The 18,738-nt window shown below is 39.8% G+C and overlaps 1 protein-coding gene across 1 annotated transcript in view; it reads right to left on the bottom strand.

The window, feature by feature from the left end:
• Nucleotides 1-18,738, bottom strand: part of LOC125458215 (teneurin-2-like) — a 2,666,206-nt gene that overhangs the window by 1,523,352 nt on the left and 1,124,116 nt on the right. The gene's annotated exons all lie outside the window — the stretch shown is intronic.

Genomic DNA, 18,738 nt, shown 5'->3' with positions numbered 1-18,738 from the left:
TGCTGAAGGGCATTTAACTCCATTGAGCTTCTCACACAGAACTGACATGATGTTGCATCCAATTTCAATTAGTAGCAAGACTGTCTTGACCTGACAGGATCTCAGCCAATGATTCCTGAATAAGGCTTAAGTCACAATTTCCTGATACTGAACCAATTAATCCAAAGCTAATTGCAATATAAAAACAACAAACTAGCTGAGATTAACTAATTTTGACGAAACATTGATTCTATAACCATTCTGATGTTTGAAGATCAGTACCACAATGGGCAATATATTTGCATTACACTACTGGGTATACTGTATGAAGTTTACATTTTATTATGGATCCAGAATGTTTGTAAATTTTTCTAAAGTAAAATATTTCATCAGATTAGAGAAGCTAACAAATGTTTAGTTTGAATTTCCAGTAAGCAGGCTGCATGTATTATCGGATTTACTTCAGCAGATACATGAACAGTTCAGTGCATTGTTAAACACATGAATGCATTATAACCATCGTGCTAATGACAGCATGGACACATACTTGACCCAATTAAATACTGGGGTCAGGGATGTGATTCTTCAGAAGAATACTTTCACCTGTTTTCAATAATCATCACCAAGCATTGGCCATATGATCATAATGTCTTCGATTGAATCTCAAGTGAACTTTTTTATATCATTATTGATCTAAATGTCAGAATTTAACATTAAGACGAATTTGGGGGGAGTCAGAATTTCATTTTACAATCAAAGTAGATTAAAGTACCCATTTATTCATGGTGGTGAATCGATTTCATGAAAAATCTATTGGCTGGAATACATTTTTGAATCTCCCTGAGGCTGTGAGAGTCTTTGTATAAATACGAGTCCTTACTTTTAATCCTCTCAGTTCAAACCATTGATACCTTGGAGCTGGGACACACATCCGAGATAAAAACAATATTATTTGGATTGCATCTCCATATTTTCCAATTCCTTAATGAGGGCAGCTTAAGGCAATAAAAGCAAATAAGATTTAAAGCAAAAAACTTAACTGGACATTTTTAAACTTTACTGTGTTCTGCAGTGTTGTATGAAGTCACAACTTGTCCAAGACATTGCCTGCGAAAACATTCTGCCCATCCATTTCCAATTACTTGCAGGCTCACAGAATAACTGATGTGTGTGTGCTGTGACAACTCAAATAAAAGTCAATGATATTATAAAGATTCCTTGGTGATGTTCCATTTATGAAGAACATCTTTGATACGACTCAGACTGAATAATACTCAGTAATCTCAGAAGGGCAAATCCATAATAGATTAACGGTTCCGCTACTGTTTTTGAGTTTATTACTGTTGCGGCCCCAATCAATTCACAAATTTCCAACTCTCTTTTGTTGTTTCAATTGTAGATGACGACAAATTACAAAATTTCACATTTTACTTCAAGAATGGAGCCTGGGGTTAACCAGCTTATCACACAGATCCATTTTCCTGATGTCAATCGGCACAGATAATTCATATTTCATGATAAATTACCAGGTTTTGTGGGAGCAGGTAATTAGGCTCTTTGACATCACAATGATGCTCTGAAGATTATCCAACCCAGACGTACCACTCTAAACTAGGGCTCATCAACCTAGCCTGCAATCCATGGACACTATGGGCAATTTAATATGGCCAATTGACTAAACCTGCACATCTTCGCACAGTGGGAGGAAATCCATGCTGACATAGGGAGAATGTGCAAACTCCACACAGATAGTTGCTCAAGGTTTGGAATCAAACCCAGTTCCTTGGTATTGTGAGGCTGCATTACTTATCACTGAGCCGCCAAGCTGCTCTGAATTCAGGCTGTTTGGCTTTCATGGGTGAGCAAAAGGTGAGTCTATATCAGTTTGCTAAAGACAAATCATGTTTGACAATGTTCTTTTATAATACTTAATTGGGCAAAGGAAACACAACAATTTATATGTACTTTCAGAATTTATTTGTGATTGTCTAAAAAACAACTTTTTATTGAAATAAGAATTGTACATTACAAGTATTGTAAACAATGTATTGTTTAAATTGGAGGAAGTTTTATAGGGAGAGCACCTGAAGGATTGTTGCTGAGCAAACTTCTATTCCCAATATATACAAGTGCACATAATAGTTTATACTTGGTTACAGGAAGAATGATATTGGAATTTGCTCAAAGTTGGGAAGGGATAATAAGTAATGCAGATACAAGCAATGGCATAAGCTGCTGAAGGTACAACAAAACATGTTTGCGCTACAAATTCAAGGGCCCAAATTCTCCACACGCTAAATAGTCATTTGTGTTGTGCAGAAATATCTTTTTTGTAAGAAGGGGCATTTAAGTGGCTATTAGATAAGCATATGGATGATAGTTTAAGGTAGGGGTGAAGGTTAGATAGACCTTAGGTTTTGGGTAAGAGTTTGGCACAACATCGAGGGCAGAAGGATCTGTACTGTGCTGTGTTCTTTGTTCTAAGAGTATTAATAGTCACATGGGAAAGTGTACATTGATTCAGAAGAGTCAATATGGATTTCTTGTGGAACAAGCATGTCTCACCAATTTGCTTGAGTTTTTAGAAGATGTAACAGAGTGTTAACGAGGGAAAGGCTATTGAAGTAGTCTACATTGACTTCCAAAAGGCCTTCAATGCTGTGTCACGTGATAGCCTTACAAGAACAGTTGTGGAATAAAGGGGACAGTGGAAATGTGGTTATAAATTGGTTGAGGGAGAAGAAACAGAAAATAACAATTAATTGTAATGTTTTGGCCTTGAAGAACATTTACTGTAGAGTTCCCCAGGGGTTGCTGTTGGGGCCCATGCTTCTCCTGATACAGATCTTGGTGAGAAGAAGATATTTTGAAGTTTGCCAATGATTAACAACTTGGAAGAATCATAATTGGGAGGGCAATGTAGAACTTCAAGAACACTTTGACACATTGGTGGAGTAGATGGATAGTTGGCAGATGAAGTTCCGTTTGTAAAAATGTGGCATGATGTACTTGGTACCAAAACATGGAAAGCCTACATAATAAAGGTTAATAAAGGGATGCAGGAGCAGAGAATGGTGGGTGGATGTGAACATAAATCATTAAAGGTTACAGGACTGGGAAAGAGAATTGTTAATAAAGTATACAGCGTGCTAGACTTAATCAATTGCAGTGAGGTTGAAGAAGTCATGATGAGCTTTTATAAGTTTGAACATCGGCTGGAATACTGTGTACAGTTCTGCATGCAACATTATAGGAACAATGCCAATACACTGTAGAGAGCACAGAACACATTTACGAGAATGGTTCCAGGAATGAGACACTTCAACAGTGACAAAAGACTGGAGAAGTTGAAACTGCTTCCCTTGAAGAGGGGCAGAGTCAGAGATTTGACAGAAGTTTTCAAAGTCATGATGGAAATGAGGCAAAATCAGTGAAATGGAGGATGGTCAGATCTTGTTGAATGGCAGAACAGGCTCCTTGGGCCAAATGGCCAACATTTGCTCCTCCATATTATGGTCTTGTTGTCATCTAAATGTCTGGACAGAATGCATAGGGAGTAATTATTTCCACTTCTACTTATGTCAAGAACCAGAAAGCACAGTTTTAAAGTATTCTTCAAAAGAACAGATGTGAGGTGAGAAAAAGACTTTATTCTATTTAGCACAAATTATGGCATGAAATGCAATGACTGGAAGTGTGGCAGAGGCAGGTTCAATTGAGGCATTTGAGACATTATTGTTTCTATTTAAATAATCATCCAATGTGCAGGGTTAATTGAAAAAATGTAGGAGATTGGTTATATTTCTTGGAGGAGAAGAGACTGCGGATGGACATGACTGAGATGAATAAAATTATAAGGGGCATAGACAAGAAGGAAATTTTCCCCTTGGTAAAGAGATTAATGTCCTGAAAGACACAGGTTTAAGGTAAGGGACAGAAGGGTCAGAGGGAATGTGAGGATAGGCCCAAGCTATGCCTGCCTCTTTGTAGGTTATGTGGAATAATCCCTCTTCCGTACCGACACTGGCCCTAAATGCCACCTCTTCCTCCATTACATTGATGGCTGTATCGGCGCCGTCTCGTGCTCCCACGAGGAGCTTGAATACAGTTAATTCACTTCACCAAAACCATCCACCCCAACCTTAAGTTCACCTGGGCTATCACTAATACCTCTCCTTCCTGGACCTCTCTGTCTCCATCTCCGGCAACCACCTAGGAACCGATATTCATTTCAAGCCCACCGACTCCCACAGCTACCTAGAATACACCTCCTCCCACCCACCTTCCTGCAAAAATGTCATCCCCTATTCCCAATCCATTCACCTCTGCCAGATCTGCTCCCAGGATGAGGCATTCCACTCCCATACATCTCAGATGTCATTGTTTTTCAAGGACCGCAACATCACCCCCGTAGTGGTCAAGAACACCCTCAACCGTGTCTCCCGCATTTCCTGCAACTCATCCCTCACACCCCCGCCCCGCAATAACAACCAAAACAGAATCCCCCTTGTCCTCACGTACCACCCCACCAACCTCCGGATCCAACGCATCATCCTCCGACACTTCCGCCATCTGCAATCCAACCCCACCACGAAAGACATTTTCTCTCCCCACCCTTATCTGCTTTCCAGAGGGACCACTCTCTCTGTGACTCCCTTGTCTGCTCCACACTCCCCTCCAGCGCAACCACAACTGGCACTTTTCCCTGCAACCGCAGGAAGTGCTACACCTGCCCATTCACCTCCTCCCTCTCCCCCATCCCAGACCCCAAGAAGACTTTCCACATCAAGCATATGTTCACCTGCACATCTGCCAATGTGGTATACTGCATCTGCTGTTCCCGTTGTGGCCTCCTCTACATTGGGGAAACCAAGCGGAGGCTTGGGGACTGCTTTGCAGAACACCTACACTTGGTTCGCAATAAACAACTGCACCTCCCAGTTCTGAACCATTTCAACTCCCCCTCCCATTCTGCAGATGACATGTCCATTCTGGGCCTCCTGCAGTTCCACCATGATGCTACCTGAAGGTTGCAGGAACAGTAACTCATATTCTGCTTGAGAACACTGCAGCCAAATAGTATCAATGTGGACCTCACGAGCTTCAAAATCTCCCCTCCCCCGACCACATCCCAAAACCAACCCAGCTTCTCCCCGCCTCCCTAACCTGTCCTTCTTCCCACCTATCCCCTCCTCCCACATCAAACCCCACCCCCAGCTCCTAACTACTAACCTCATCTTGTCCCCTTCACCTGTCCATCCTCCCTGGACTGACCTATCTCTTCCCTACCTCCCCACCTACACTCACCTTTACTGGCTCCATCCCCGTCTCTTTGACCAGTCTATCTCCTCTCCACCTAGGGCGGGACGGTGGTTCAGTGATTAGCACTGCAGCCTTACAGCACCAGGGACCCAGGTTCAATTCCAGCCTCGGGCAACCGTCTGTGTGGAGTTTGCACATTCTCCCCACGTCTGCGTGGGTTTCCTCCGGGTGCTCTGGTTTCCTCCCACAGTCCAAAGATGTGCAGGCTAGGTGGATTGGCCATGCTAAATTGCCCATAGCGTTCAGGGGTGTGTGGGTTATAGGGGAATGGGCCTGGGTGGGATATATCAAGGGGCAGTATGGACCTGTTGGACCAAAGGGCCTGTTTCCACACTGTAGGGAATCTAATCTAAACTATCTTCTCCTCTATCCATCTCCTACCCACCTCCCCCTCTCTCCCTATTTATTTTAGAGCTCCTTTCCCCTCCCCCATTTCTGAAGAAGGGTCTCGGCCCAAAACGTCAGCTTTCCTGCTCCTCTGATGCTGCTAGGCCTGCTGTGTTCATCCAGCTGTGCACTTTGTTATCTGGGAATGTGAGGATGTTTTTCATTCGGGTGGCAGTGAGAATCTGGAGTTCACTGCCAGCCAGAAACAGAAGGTAGAGACAGAAACCCTCATTACATTTAACTAGTATTTAGATGCACACTTGCGATGTCAAGGCACATAAGGCTTTGAATCAAGTGCTGAAAAATGGGATGGGAATAGTTCGGTGGTTGTTTTTGACGAGTGCAGACACAAAGGGCTTGAGGGCTTTTCTCAGTGCTGTGGACCTCTATGACCTATCGGCACTAATGTAAAATGCTCAGACAGTCAGTGTTGACACAATGGGCTGAATGACCCTCTTCTGCAATGCAACAATGCTGTGATTCTGACATGAGAGTTGCACTGAAACTGCAATATGGCAGACTCCGACGGAATTGCCTGGGAAATTGAAGATTCTGATTGGTTTTATTGGAAATTGACATTCATTCATTACCCTGCATAAGGGTAGAAAACTTCAGAATACATTTCTGCAATGTTTGACAATGTGTAGACCACTGTTCTAACATTGTGTACAGTCTTTGGTGCATCACAAAGGAAGACTGAAGCTGTATGGAGCAGGGTACAGAGATTTTTCAGCATGTTGGACGACATGAGAAACTCCATCTCCAAAATTTGATATTCTGAGATAATTTCAACCTGAGTAATGATGCAAAGAGAACACGTTAGAAGTGTTATTTTTAAATTCTGGAGAATTTTGATGGAGTGAATGATGGAACAATCTTTAATTGGCTAGTGGTAAAGGGTTATTGAATTAAAGTCTGAACTGAGATAGAGCAAAGGAAGACTGTGGCGATATAATGAGGACATAAAGAGAGAGAACGATTGATTGTTTATGTCTTCAACTGCTTTGAGTGAAAAGCAACTTTAACCCTCTGAACATGTTTACATTCAAATCCAATCTGATGAAATGGCAGTTCTCCAGTTCATGAAACATCCAGTCATCCAGCATAAACGAAAGCTGGTGCTACCTATCATTAATAATCCAGAGATCCAGGCTGAAGCTTTGGTGACATGGGTTCAAGTCCCTGCATGGAAACTGACGAGTTACTCAATTCAAATAATTCAATCAATAAACTGGAAACTTAAGCTTGCCTCTGTAACAAGGAGTATGCCAATTATCATCTTTTGTTGTAAAAATCCAATCAATTCACTAATGTAGTTTAGGAAAAGAAAGCTGGTGTCTGGTCTCCACATGAAATGCAGACCCACAGATGTGAATGACTCTTCACCTCACTCTGAAATGGCATAACAATATATTCAGTTTGAGGAAATTGAGAAATGGGCCACAAGTGTTGGTTGGGTCAGCCACGCTGCATCTCATGAAAGAATAGGGGAATAAGAATCAGAATGTTTTTCATTATAAGTAACTAAATTTGAGCTTTAAAAATTAATTGTAAAGCTTACTCTTGGGTAATGTGAACAGAATCAAGCTCCAAGAACAGGATATCCACGTCCATCTCTTCGAAACGGATTTCATTATCTATCCATTACCAGTTTTACAATCAACAAAATCATGAATAACTCTTCACATTGCTCAATCCATTGAAACTTCAAAATCTACTTCTGCTCCTTGTTGCTTGTCTATTTAACAAGTGATCTACTGTGACACTTTTGTGAAATCTTGAGGTCAGGATGAGATACAGCTATAACAAGGTTATATGCTGTTAATCAAGACCATTTCCTTTGGACACCTAAAGTGATATCACATTGCTTCGACACTTCAGTTGCTTGCCTTTTGTAGTAAATAAAAATGACAATTTCTTTAGTGTTGGAATTACTGATAAAAGTTTGATGACACCAGAGATCATTGAGATTTCCCCTTTGAATTTGTGAACTGGAGACACTTTCAAGGAATAGAACTATAAAAGTAGATATTTTTAACAGTTTTGCTTTTATATGTGTACATTTTTCAGAGAGCGTGTATGTGTTTGTAGATGTATTTGTGAGAGTGTGTGCATGCATGTGTGTGTGTGTGAAAGAGAGAAAGAGAGTGTGACTGTGTGTTTGTGGGTGACTATGTGTGGCTGTGGGTCTGCCAGTGTGTATTTGTGGGTGAGTATGTGTGGATGTATGCACATGTGTGTGCTTGTTTGTAATTATGTATTTGTGGAGGTGTATGTGTGGGAGTGGGTAAATGGGTACCTGTTTGTGGGTGAGTATTTGTGTCTGTGGGTATATACGTGTGCATTTGTAAGTGAGGATGTGAGTGTGCATTTGTGGATGTGTATGTGTGTGTATGGAGGCATGGATATGCGTCTGTGGGTGAGTGCGTCTGGGGAGGGGGTGTGGATGTATTGGTGTGTGCATGTGTGTTTGTGAGTAAGCCCGTCTGTGGGTGTGTGTGAGAGTGTATGTGGGTATGAGTTTCTGTGAATGTGACTGTGTCATGTGTGTGCGTGTGTGTGAGAGAGAGTGTGAGATTGGGTGGGTTTTTGTTTGTGAGTTTATATGTCTGTGGGTGTTTGTGTGTGTATGTGTTGGTGAGGTGGTGTTCGAGGGGAAGCAGGGGTTTTCAGGATCTCAAGCCTGATTGAAATGACATCGATTTCCAATTTATTTAACCAAGAGCCCAGGTCTGCTGCAATTCAAGACTCATATATCAATTTCTGTCACTTCTTTGAGCGTACTTTTTCAATGAAATTGGTGAAATAGATGACATTAGGGTTACTGAATGAAAGGAAGGCCGAAGACAGGTTAAGAGACTTCGAAAAGATTGGTCCTAATTTACTTCATTTACAACATATGGGCTTCTATTTAAATTACACTCTTGAAACTATGCATCTCCAGTCCAAACATCACGTCACAGTGCCCCATCCACTCATGCTTCTAGTGTGTGGAGATCATCACTTGCAAGTTCCCCTTTAAATTTCACACATTCCTGGCGTGAAAACATGTGGCCATTCCCTATTTGACATGACCTTGATGTTCTAGAACAGTGTGCCAAAGTGCACTGTATCCATCCAATGTGAACTGCACAGTTCAAAATGGATCACTATCATTTTCTCAAGGGCAATGAAGAATCAGCAAAAAGTGCTGGCCTTCTCAATCGCATTCACGTCCCTTGGGCTAAAATAAAATGAAATAATATTCCTACCTTACATGAACTGTTGATTTTATAACTATTTGCATTTTTAAACAATTTCTCCTGCCTGCATTCTTTGAAATTATACTTCTCTTTCTTCTCTCAAGTTTATAAACTCTGGTGTCTGATTAATGACGACTGTCTGAATTGATTTAATTGTAGAACAATGCAAGTGCTTAAATAAGTAAGAAGAAGAGTTGAAAATTGAACTGTTACTGTTGAAATCAATACAGATTTACTTTGCGGAGGAGTTAGTGAACCGGTTAATGTGAGGAATACATTCCACGTCCTCCTCTGACCAGTAAACACCCTTGACACTCAATGAAGAACTTTGCTGGATCTAGCGCGATACCAAACTCCCCAAAGGCATCCCTTTGTTCATTCCACTCTGGAGACCTGCCACCCTGATCTGTAAGTAGCTCACTTTCTGAGGGGTAGATGCAGTTTTCTAATAGGTGCACAGCAAGCACAACATTTCCCCAGAGGATATTAATCATATACAGAATAACTGTGTCCTGTACATAATCTACAATCCACTCAGAATGAATTGGAATTGAGCAAAAAACAACAGAACTCTGTGCCATTTCGTTTATGGATAATTCTAATTATTGTTAGCAAACTTGGGTCCTGAATTAACCACAGTAGGTTTTAGTCAAAAAGATACATAGTTGAACACATAATTAAGACATAAAAAAGTAAGAAAGGGTGCCATTTTAAAATGATTAGCGGCATGATTCTAATGAAAGTATCAACCATTCACTTGAATACAACGAATATAAAAGCAGCAATGTGCTTCTGAGACTTTATAAAGCTCTAGTTAGGCCTCATTTAGAATACTGTGTCCAATTTTGGGCCCCACATCTCAGGAAGGACATACTGGCGCTGGAGCGTGTCCAGCGGAGATTCACACAGATGATCCCTGGATTGGCAGGTCTAACATACGATGAACAGCTAAGGATCCTGGGATTGTATTCATTAGAGTTTAGAAGGTTGAGAGGAGATCTAATAGAAACTTACAAGATAATTTTTGGCTTAGAAAGTGTGGATGCTGGGAAGTTGTTTCCATTAGGCTGGGAGACTAGGACCCGTGGGCACAGCCTTAGAATTAGAGGGCGTAAATTTAGAATGGAAATGAAGAGACATTTCTTCAGCCAGAGAGTGGTGGGCCTGTGGAATTCATTGCCACGGAGCACAGTGGAGGCCGAGACGTTAAATGTCTTCAAGGCGGAGAATGATAAATTCTTGATCTCGCAAGGAATTAAGGACTACGGGGAGACTGCAGGTAAGTGGAGTTGAAATGCCCATCAGCCATGATTAAATGGTGGAGTGGACTCGATGGGCCAAATGGCCTTACTTCCACTCCAATGTCTTATGGTTTTATGGTCTTTTGGTTTTTACAGCAAAACTGGCTTCACAAATGTTCGTCCTTGGGTAGATTATGTGTGATGATCAAATGGGCAAATCAAAGCATGTTAATCTGCAGATAAATGACAAAACAATACATTTTCAGACTGATAAAAGCTCATATTTTGCTCTCACATCACATCAGTGAACTGTGCCATGATCAAATATTATACTGCATCACCCAGGAGGAGAACTGTACGGGGCAATACACACAAGGGAAAAGTGTATGAAGGCCATTTTTCAATGCACAAAATTCGTCTTGAATAAAATGGGATCCTGAATTCTATGCGCCCAAAAAGATTACTTTGAAAGGTATGGATTACACGTTCTTCTCTGAGTGCAGTCAGCAATACAGTGCAAAGTGTGCTGAATATTCACTTAGTGTTCCAAAGTTACGCATTAAAAATACTCCACGATATATTTAAAAATGACAACTTGGTGCTTTATTCTTAACAAAGTTGAAAATAGGATTATCACATGCAGTCAAAGAGTCATACAGCACAGAAACAGACCCTTCAGTCCAACCAGTCCATGCTAATCATAATCCTAAACTAAACTAGTCCTACCTGCCTGCACTTTGCCCATATCCCTCAAAATATTTTACATTCATGTACTTCTCTAAATGCCTTTTAAACATGGTAACTGTATTTGTATCCACCACTTTTTCCTCTCACCTTACAAACATGCCCTTTAGTCTTGAAATCCCCAACCTAGGGAAAATACATTTGCCATTCACCTTATCTATACCCTTCATGATTTTATAAACCTTTATAAGGTCACATCTCAACCTCCTAAGATCCAGTGAAAAAAGTCTCAGCTTATCCAGCCTCTTCTTATAACTGAAACCCTCCATTCCCAGCAACATCCTGGTAAATTTCCTCCCTCTCCACACTAATAATATCCTTCCTATAACAGGGAGACCAGGACTGGACACAGTATTCCTGAAAAGGCTTCACCAATACCCTGTACACATAACTGGCTCAAGAATGAGCCAATTTGACATCTGACAGTGAGCAGCTGGGGTTTCCCCCTGGACATTGCCAATTTAATCACAAGAGGTCTCCCCACTGCAAGGAGGCTGATGTGGGATCTTTCCTACAATTAAGTAGATCCTGGCTCCTATTTTTCCTGCCATGATGGAATACATATTTTTTCTATACTTATTAACGGGATGAGGGCATCACAGTCTAGGCAGCATTTATTGTCCATCCCTAATTGCCCAGAGGGCAGTTAAGGGTCAACCACATTGCTGTGGGTCTGGAGTCACATGTGGGCCAGTCCAGGTAAGGATGGCAGTTTCCTTCCCTAAAGGTCATTCGTGAACCAGGTGGGTTTTTTCCAAGAATCGACAATGGATTCATAGTCATTATTAGATTCTTAATTCCACATACTTATTGAATTCAAAATCTACCATGTGCCATGGTGGGATTTGAACCCACGTCCCCAGAATGTTATCCGGGTCTCTGGACTAACAGTCTAGCGATAATACCATGTGGCTATCACCTCCCTTAAGTCCTAAATCTGGCCCTAAGAGTAAGGTGTATCCAGTGCTAGCTGAATCAGACCCTGGACGTACTTTGTTGACTATTGACCTGGAAGGTTCTAATCTACTGAAATAAACTATAGCCTGTATTATATTTTTTTTAAAAATCTGGATTATATTAAAAAAACGCTTGAGAGAGGCAATGTCTAGTGTCTGAAGAACTGAAAAGAGAGTATTTCCACTCGCTGGGTGTCTATCCCAAAGCTCAGCAATAATATGTTTGTCCCAATTGGACACAATGTGCTTCAATTTTCAAGGATCAAAGTGCCAGGTGACTGGTACTAAATTGTTAGCTATTATTTAAACAGATCCACATGCTTTCAGAAATTATCTGCTGTAGAGGTCAAGCATATGTTTGTTTCATCTAGTCAGCTTTAAAAGGCCATTAATAAACCTCAAAACTGTCAATCCATTGACATGGTGTATTGAACACTGTGAATTTTGTGCATACGAGATGATTTTGTGCATCGGGAACAGTATGATAGTTTTATTCCTTTGTTCAGCCTAAAATCCACATGAATGTTTCAACTTTTTGGAAGGCAGCTCCTTTGCAATGCACTGTACTGAGGGATAATATTATCAGACTAAGCTGTTTCTGCTGTAATGCATGGAAAATAGAAACAGCCAACACAGAATGTCAATTATTTCATTATTAAGCAACCTCATAAAATAGTTATTTGGTGTTGATTAGAGAAGGGAATTGGAGGCGTAAGTGCTTTCGTTGGGAAATACTTAGCCACTTTTATGCATTTCATGACTAAACATTTTTCTCATCATCCTTTTCCTTTAAGTAGAAACCCTTTTCTGCAGCATTCTGCACTCTCTTCTGGGAGAAAAACACAAGGATGGCAACAGCCACTCTGTCTGTCGATCAACAGACGGATGATTCTCTTTCACTTTTTATAGCATCTCAATTTAAATGGAGATTAGGAACACCATTCTGTGAACTAGAGTTCATTTACCATGAATTTAATTTGTTACAAATTATAGTTACTCTAGACAAAACAAAAAATTCTCACACGTCTATAAACTTGCTTTTCAACAGTTTGGTCTAAAGCCCCTATATCTCATTCCTCTGTTTCAGTCAAAGTAACATTCCAGATTTCCTTTAGTTAAGGTATTTTACCAAGATGCTCTTACAATGGACTTCTCTAAGACTTGAGTTCTCTACATTTCTTACATAATGCAACCTACTAACCACAGGGATTACCTCTGTGGTTCACATGCGTTCACATGTTTGCTTTGTGTCATGTTGACCAAAATGAAATACAATATTAAAGATCTGCTTTCATTCGAATATTGAATAATTTCCAACCAAAATTAATAAAAGGGAGCCAGTGAACATAGTATATGTAGATTTATAGAAGGAATTCGTTAAGGTTTCTCACAGGAGCCTGGTTAGAAAAGTTAAGACATATGGAATAGGAGGTAATGTATGGCATGGATTATTGATGTCTTCTCTGTATTAGCCTGACAGTTAGGACAAATGGGTCACTTTTGCATGTGCAGCCTGTGATTAGTGGGATATTGCAAGGATCAGTGCTTGGAGCCAGCTGTTCACTATATATCAATGATTTGGAGTTGGGGACTAACTGTGATATTTCCAGATTAGTGGCCGATACAAAGCTAAGTGGGAATGTGTGTTGTCAGGAAGATGTAAAGTATCTTGAGGAGGATTTGAACAGTCATAATGAAAGGGCAAGAGCACAGGAAATGAAATATCATGTGGAAATGTGAAGCTATCCACTTTGGTAGGAGAAACACATTTGCAGAGTATTTATCAAATAGTAAGAAGTTTGTTAGTCTAGACTAAGTAAAGGAACTTTTGTGTCCTTGTCAGTAAGTCTCTGAAGAGTCAGGTACAGCAATCTATTAGGCAGGGTAAATGGAATATTGGTTACAGCAAGAGGATTCAAGTATAGGCATTATGAAGTCTGACTTCAATTGTATAATAACTTGATCTGACAGTTTTGGTCTGCTGGAGTCATAGAGATGGGTATATCATGGAAACAGATCCTTCAGTATAAATAAATCTAATCCTATTTGCCAGCATTTGATCCATATCCCCAAACCCTCCCTATTCATATACCCATCCAGGTGCCTTCTAAATATTGTAATTGTACCCACCTCCAGCCCTTCCTCTGGCATCTCATTCCATACACGCACCATCCTCTGTGTGAAAAAGTTGTCCTTTAGATCTCTTTTCAATTGTTCCCCTCTCATCTTAAACCTATGTCCTCTATTTTTGGACTTCCCCCACCATGAGGAAAAGTCCTTGTGTGTTTACCCTATCTGGACACCTCATGATTTTATAAACCTCTATAAGGTCACCTCTCAACTTCCAATGCTCCAGGGAAAATTGTCCAAGTCTCTTCAGCCTCTTCCAATAGCTCAAACCCTCCAACCCTGGCAACGCCCTTGTCAATCTTTTCTGAACCAGAGAGACCAGAATTGTACACAGTATTCCAAACATGCCCAACCCAATGTCCTGTACAGCTGCAACATGACCTCCCAACTCCTATACTCAATGTACTGGCCAATAAAGGCAAACATACCAAATGTCTTCTTCGCTATCCTATTTTCTTGAGACTCCACCTTCAAGAAAATATGAAACTGCACAGCAAGGTCTCTATATTCCGCAACATTCCCCAGCACCTTACTACTGAGTGTAGCAATCCTGCCTTTAGACATAGACTTAGAATCCCTACAGTGTGGAAACAGGTCCTTTGGCCCAAAAAGTCCACACTGACTCTCAGAGAATCCCATGCAGACCCATCTCCCTATAACCCACCTCATCTACAGAACTCTGAACACTATGAGCAATTTAGCATGGCCAATCCACCTAGCCTGCACATCTTTGGAGTGTGGGTGGAAGCCAAAGCACCCAGAGGAAACCCATGCAGATATGGGGAGTATGTGCAAACTCCACACAGTCACCTGCGAGTGGAACTGAATCCAGGCCCCGGGTCCTGTGAGGCACCAGTGCTAACCATTGAGCCACTGTGCCCTGATTTACCGTTCCAAAATGCAGTACCTCACATTTATTCAACATCTGCCATTCTTTGGTCTATTGGCCCATCTCATCAGTGTTGTACTCTGAGTTAACCTTCTTTACTGCCCACTGCACCACTAATTTTGGCTTCAGTCTACATTTAAAATAAAAACAAACTATAAAGACACAGTCCTTTCACCATTATTTGAAATATTTTGCTTTTGAAGTATAGTTATTGTTAGAATGTAGGATGTCAATTTGTGCACAGCAATCTCTCACATAATAATGATCAGATAATCTGTTTTTGTAATGTTAATTGAGGGATAAATATTGACTGAACGCCACAGGGAATTTATGCATTGTTCTTCAAAATAATGGCATGGGATCTTTTTGGTGCTTAAGAAATCAGACAGATCCAACGTTTAACATCATATCCAAAATGACTTTCATTCTAGCAACACAGCACTCCCTCAATACCGTATTGGAGTTTCAGCATTCATTTTTATGTTTAAGTCCTGGATGGATGTCATAAAGCATTGTAAAATGTTGTACTGTAGAAAAGCTTTGCATGCCAGTCTGTTTGAGAATAGGCGTATTCCTTCTACAGAAAAAGACAATGACATAATAGTCTATTTTCCACAGGGAAATAATAGATTTACTTACTCCATAGAAGATACTAGATTTTGTTGCATTTTGTGTAGGAGGACAGTGTGGGATTCACTGTCGACATTTAAGATATTTGAGTGGTTGAGAGGGATACAGACATTCTATCGAAATTGACAAATTAAACCCACCTAAGTGTTATAAATGGATTTATTTGTGACCACTTTACAAGCCCAGTGGTGATTTATCTCCCTTTGAAGTGGATATGATACTCCTCAGCATTACCAAGGCAGCATACTGTTCATCAGAAACATACTTGCCATCAAAATGCATTCAATCAAACCAGAAGGAATCATTTGCTGTTGAGGGTTGAACAACTTCACGGAGCAGTAAGCTCAGCTGCTAATTTGAGTCATTGTAGATTAAAAGAAGACAACAATGGGCATAAAAGGTGGTTAACCTTACACTCAACAGAAGCTCCAGGGGAATCAGTGGGGAAGATTGAAGAAAATGTAAATATCTTCAATTCTTAAACTTGTCATCCAGAAGAGGTATTACTGTGTAAATGAAAGTATCTTTGTTGAGATGAATGATTAAACTGAAGTCTTATCTTTGTAACAGATCTGATGACACGTGTAAGAAAATTGTCTCAATATTCCGGGCAACAGTTATCCAGCAACTGTCATCACAATTAATTACATGACCTTTCAGCTCATTGATATTTGTGGGACTTTGCTGTCAGTAAATTGGCAGCACATTTCCAGTTACTCCTTTTTGAAGTATTCGATAAGCGAAATGGCATTTTGAAATATTCTGGTGCAAGACATTTCTGGTGCATTTTTTTTGAAAAGGAGTTGTCCAACCCCAGTTTCCCAAAAAGATTGTACACAAATATTGAAAGACTACAATGAATGATGGTGCTCCCTTGATAGCATTCAGGTGGGGAAAGTCTTAGATTTTTGTCCCCTCAACAATGGATGTGAATTTGCAAATACATACACTTTTACACAACATTAAAGTACATTGAAAAATAAAATTATGATCTTGAAGCGTCTTCAGAACTTAGCAATATTGTTGTGACTTTTGCAGGGCATTCTTGCACACAATCTCTCACCTGATTCACAAGGCTAAACAGTCATTTTCAAATTAATATAAAATTCTATTTTTTTACATCAAAACTACCATAGAATGCATCACTTGACACGTGGTCAATTTGAGAGTTAAAAATATGGTCTCACTCTGTGACCGTTTTTGAACAAATTCTCTTCCCCAGATACTTATTCTGTCTGCATTTACTTTAAATATTTTGAAAAGGCCACACACAGCCTTCGAGATGTTAAATTTGTTCCAATAGTGAATGTTAAACATGTTTAGAACTTCACAAGTCATGTGATTCATAATGTAGTACATCTAAATGTGCATAACACAAAAAGCATGAAAAAAGTACTACTTTATAAATTAGAAAGCTGTTTAGCTCCTTAGAATTCCCTCAAAGGAACTGTAGCCTGATGTACCTTTGCTTTCCCTCTTGCTCCAAAAGTTACATTAAATATTTTTCCCAACGGAACTGCGCACATAGTAATTGATCATTATGTACATCAGTCACTTGAAGCAACTTATTGCAGTTACTTTACAAGGTGATTGAAGCAATCTTTAATTATTGTGTTCTCCAAAGAATTATTGTGTTTTCTGAAGATGGGTCTGGCCCGAAATGTCAGCTTTCCTGCTCCTCTGATGCTGCTAGGCCTGCTGTGTTCATCCAGCTCTACACCTTGTTATATCATTAATTATTGTGTCCTGGATTTCAGCGACCATATTTATTGTAACTGGATTGAGCCTGTACCCACAACAGAAAGCATCCTAATCGCTTTGGGGCAATTTCAAACCTGCTCCTGTAATAGATTGTTTCCCTGTGACATGCATTTATTCAAACTTGCATTAAGTTATTACTAAGTCATGGCTAACATGCCTTATTCAAGACAGAAAAAAGTACTGAAATGCTTAGCTGTATGCCAAACTCAATTATTTCAGGTGCTGCTACTCATCTGCGTGTTAATTTTAACATCATTTTCCTCAAGTGTAATTTTCTCTCTGTGCTCATCACACTTTCAACAAATCTAATTGCCACTGTTTAGCAGTGCACTCCATTTAGTGCCAGTTTTATGTCAAACAGAGCTCTTAGTGTCAACAGATATCCCTGTCATACACAGACATTTTAAATCAATTTATTTAGAAATGGTATGACATATCTCTGGAGCAGATGGGACTTGAATTCAGGTTTTCTGCCGGTAGGGAAATTACCACTGTGCCACAAGAGCACTTTCCCTCTCACATGCACCTATCAAGAACATCTGAGATACAACGATTCAATCAATAGCCAGCCACAACAATCATCATCTGGTCAGGTACACATTTACAATTGATTGACTGCTAACTTCCACTAATTTGCAGTTTTAAGTCAGAAGAGCATGTTCAATTTCAGCTGGATAACAGCAGAGCATTTGTACCATTTATCCATTAATTACTGCTTGCACCATGTTTCTGTTACTACTTTGTCAACCAACTTCATTTTCTAGTTTCTCTAAACTGCATTACACATACACAGTTCAAATTGACTTGTTCTTGAATCCATTTAGTACAATATACAGAATGCAAGGAGAACTGTCTGCTATAAGTTATCACATATGCACAATAAGCAAGTGAAAATAGAGTTTTTGTTTTTGGTACAATTTGCTTTGGTTTTTCTACTCAAACTTATTTGCAATCAACAATCAGCAATCTGCAAATTGGACTCCATCTTATAATACAACTTTAAAAGTCACTTTCCAAATATATGTAAGTTGTAACTTAAGTTTATTTCACATTAAATAAATTGGGATTATCACAAAAATACATATTTAATTTCCATGAGAACCCACCACCTGACAGTAACTGATTTTAATTTCTTGAAAAAGACTCATAAATACTCAGGTTCATTTCCCAGTTATGCTGTTGTAAAGTATATTGATAACTGAAATAGAAACCTCAACAATTAAAAGTGGAAGAAATGAGAATCCACATTTGTAATTATTAAGTTTCAATGCCAGAATCAAGCGTTTTTAAAGATTACTCCTGCTGCATCTATTATCCCTGTCATTACTTCCTTTAATATTCTGGAGAGCAACCCGTAAGGTCCAGGGAACTTATTGTCATTTAGTTCCATTAGTTTCCTGAGTATCTTTTCTCTCATGATAGCTGTTAGACTTACTTCCTGTCCCCTTTTTGATGTT

Source organism: Stegostoma tigrinum, chromosome 13, assembly GCF_030684315.1.
Source record: "Stegostoma tigrinum isolate sSteTig4 chromosome 13, sSteTig4.hap1, whole genome shotgun sequence".
Classification (NCBI taxonomy): domain Eukaryota; kingdom Metazoa; phylum Chordata; class Chondrichthyes; order Orectolobiformes; family Stegostomatidae; genus Stegostoma; species Stegostoma tigrinum.
The sequence above is the reverse complement of the archived record's forward strand: the minus strand, read 5'-3'. Positions and strand labels throughout refer to the sequence as shown.